The sequence below is a fragment of the Elephantulus edwardii genome, unplaced genomic scaffold, assembly GCF_000299155.1.
Source record: "Elephantulus edwardii isolate Elephantulus edwardi_28Jun2011 unplaced genomic scaffold, EleEdw1.0 scaffold00058, whole genome shotgun sequence".
NCBI classification, from domain to species: domain Eukaryota; kingdom Metazoa; phylum Chordata; class Mammalia; order Macroscelidea; family Macroscelididae; genus Elephantulus; species Elephantulus edwardii.
Genome location: NW_006399808.1, coordinates 3,079,946 through 3,083,854, shown reverse-complemented (window position 1 = coordinate 3,083,854; position 3,909 = coordinate 3,079,946). Strand labels below are relative to the sequence as shown.

General features: G+C 41.2%; 1 pseudogene; it reads left to right on the top strand.

Annotated features, from left to right (window-relative positions):
* Window positions 1-336: 336 nt before the first annotated feature.
* On the top strand, window positions 337-1,013 carry LOC102871482 (annotated as a pseudogene).
* The last annotated feature ends 2,896 nt before the right edge of the window (window positions 1,014-3,909 follow it).

Sequence of the window (3,909 nt, the reverse complement as noted above, 5' to 3'; positions counted from 1 at the left end):
AGCGACAGCGCAGGAGGGGAAGGCCCTCTATGAGGTGGATTGATTCAGTGACTGGGATAATCGGGATGGGAGTGTCAGAGACAGTGCAATTGGCAAAGGACAGAGCAGAGTTTAGGGCTGTTGTACATAGGGTCGCTATGAGGCTATGAGTCGCAAGCGACTCGACGGCACATAACAGTTTCCAATTATTTGTTCTAACGTATCAGTTCTCCTTTTAGCATTTGTTAAACGTTTGGGGAATAAGCCAGGCAAAAGTCACCACAGGGAGATGATATCTCTAAGGGTGAATTAAAAATAGATAGAGGGAGGTTGCTTTCTCCCCAGCTTCTGCGAATTATGCCGAAAGTGGTGTCCCGGTCAGTAGTCTGCTCCGACACCCAGGACAGAGAGGAGTATGACAATGGCGAGAAGCCCCTCCACGTCTACTACTGTCTGTGCGGCCAGATGGTCCTGGTGCTTGACTGTCAGTTAGAGAAGCTACCCATGAGGCCGCAGGATAGATCTCGTGTCATTGATGCTGCCAAACATGCTCACATGTTTTGTAATACAGAAGATGAGGAAACTGTCTATCTCCGGAGGCCTGAAGGCATTGAACGTCAGCACAGAAAGAAGTGTGCAAAGTGTGGCCTGCCACTCTTCTACCAGTCCCAGCCCAAGAATGCTCCTGTGACCTTCATCGTGGATGGCGCAGTCGTCAAGTTCGGCCAGGGATTTGGAAAGACAAATATATATATATATATACACAGAAACAAGAGCCTCCTAAGAAGGTGATGATGACCAAACGGACTAAAGACATGGGCAAGTTCAGCTCTGTCACCGTGTCTACCATTGACGAAGAGGAAGAGGAGATTGAGGCTAGGGAAGTTGCTGACTCATATGCACAGAATGCCATAGTGATTGAGAAGTAGCTGGAGCGCAAAGGCATGAGCAAGAGGAGGCTGCAGGAGCCGGCTGAACTGGAAGCTAAGAAAGCTAAAATGAAGGGGACCTTGATTGACAACCAGTTCAAATGACCAAGAAACTTCCTTCAGGCTCGGACTGGAGGCAAGCACATAGGACAGGAGGAAAAAGAGGTTTTGGGGTTTTATTAAACGTCTTTTTGTTGTTTATCTGCCCCAGCAGAAGACCTCACTATCGTTTCCTGTTGATACTCCCTTCGACATTTGGTGAGGTCTTTAGCTGAATTCACTTTACCTGCTTCAGGCTAGAGATGGAGAGCAAGAATAACCAACAATTCCAGAAGATGGATTTTTTCAGAATCTTTCTGTATATAGGTGTTCTGTACTATATTTTCCTCCCATGAAAATTTTTAATTTTTATTATATTAGTTTATCTACAAAATTTGAATACATTGTTTTTCAGACCAGATTCTTCCAATTTCCCTCTCCCCCCCATCAACTTGTACAACCCCATGATTAATCCCCCAACCCCACTTCTCTAGCCATGTAGGAAAAGAATGGATCATTATTTGACTGTTCCTAGTTTCTGTTGTCTAAAATACTATCTGTTTCTATTTCTTCATGAAAGTTACCAACGTAAAGGTAGTAGAAAAGAACATTCGGATGTGTCATAGAGTAAAGCAGCATTGTTTGATATTTACAGTTATGGCAAGTCATCCTTTTAAGTGACTCTGTATGTTTATTCTTAGAATGGCAAGTATTGGCTATGGTTTGTTGACTCTTTCTGTTATCAGAGAAAATCCCGAGAGCCTAAAAATCCCCCCCCTCAAAAAAATAGAGGGAAAGGGAGAGTAAGAGAGGGAACAGAGAAAGAGACACTGAGACTTGAAGGAAAGATCTGAGCTTCCATATTGATTTTTTTCTGAGGTCTAGTCATCTATTCATTTTAAAATTACTAGAGAAAATACATTTAGTTTTTTTCCTGAAGACATTTTTGCAGTCTAACTCTAATATGCAGAAGGTCAAGGATTGTAGTCTGCAATATGGACTGAAGTGTAACATCAAGGAAACAAAGATTCTCACCACTGGGCGGCACCATGATAGATAGAGAAGAGATTGAAATTGTTAACACCTCCAGCTTGCTTGGCTTCACAGTCAACACTCTTGGTACCAGCAGCCAGGTACATTGGGAAAATCTGCTGTCAGGGACCTCACCAGCACACTGAAGAGCAATGCTGTCAGTCTAGAGACTTAAGTGCACCTGACCCAGGCCATAGTCTTTGCAATTACTTGCTGAGCATCAGCGAGCTGGACAGTGATTAAGGATAATAGGAGAAGAATCAATGCCTTTGAGTTGTGGTGCTGGAGACGAGTACTGAATATACCACAGATTTCTAAGAGAATAAACAGGTTTGTCTTGGAGAGAATGAATCAGGATTGACTTAGCGACTGGGGTAATGAGAGTTGTGTGTCAGAGACAATGAAATTGGCTCAAGATAGGGCAGGGTTCAAAGCAGAGATAGAGCTATGAGTTGCAGGCGACTCGATGACACATAACAACAATGACAATCTAATATTACTTGGTCCAGTCTTGTAGTCTGGTGTATATATGGACAGCGTGAGTTCTACCACATGCCAGTGAGAAAAAAAAATGGATCCACTTGGAAAGGGATATCATGTTGGAAAGGAAAAGTCAGTGAAAAAAGACCTTCAGCAGGATAGGTTGACCCAGTGACTGCAGCTGTGGGCTCAAGTGTATCAGAGAGGTTGAGGACAGCACAGGTAGGACAGATCCTTTGTTCATAGGGTTGCTATGAGTCATACTCAACATAATGGCATCTAACAACCCCAGTTCTTATTCTATCTTTCCATGAATGATAGCTATAAACCTTCTGATTTCCTTGCTATGTGACCCATTAAATGACCTCATTTCAAAAGAATTTGTGTGTTTGGTTTTTGTTTGTTTGTTATTTTAACCAGAGAAACAAAGTTTAAATGAAATGGGACAAACTCCACAATCTATACCGGTGGCCCTACCCTTTTAAGATACCTAGATACCATCAGTTGTGCAGAAGAAATGCAATTTATTCTTGCTTCTCTTGGGGCTTGTAGAATCATAAAAAGCATTTTATGCTGTAAAGCATTCCCTGTAAAACAGGAATGTCACTGCCTCTCATTAAATTCTTTTCGTTTAGAGCCTCTCTTATGCAGGGGAAAAAGATTGGGGACAGGAAATGGGAATTGTATGTACGGGAAACACTTACCATTTTCTTTAGTACAATTTAGCCATCCATTCATTCAACCATCTATGCATTTTGTACTGTTATTTTATTGGAAAGAAAGCCAGAAATTGTATGGCGTATATTTTGCATATCCCACATGATTCTCACTACAATCCTATGGGACGCATGTTATGATTATCCTTACTAAAGAGCATGGATGTCACTTGCAGGACTAATATACACGTGGATCAAGCACATTTTCATCCCTTCGTAAGACTGGAGAACAACTGATACCTTTGAATTGTGGTGGTGAAGAACATTGAATATACCATGGATCACAATTATTTTGGAGATGAAGCAGGGCCACACACAGTTCTGAACTGACTTGATGACACCTAAAAATGACAAGATTTTATAAATAAAGGTGTTGCTTAGAGAGTGTAAGGTGTTTACCTAAATTTTGAAAATGAGAAAATGACAGATCTGAGATGAAAACACTGATGTCTATGTTCTTTTGATTTTAAGCCTCTATTGTCTGGGTTAAGCAGACACTAGTGAATGTAACGTGGAATGTGAGAAGCATGAATGTGCAAAATTGGACATTGTTAAGAAAGAAATGGAACGCATAAATATTGACATACTAGGTATTGGCAAAATGAGATGGCTTGGCATGGGACATTTTGAATCAGATGATTATATGATTTACTATGCTGGGGATGAAAAGGTGAGAAAAAAATGGGGTTGGTTTCATAATTTAAAAAGTCATTTCTGGATCCATCCTGAAATAC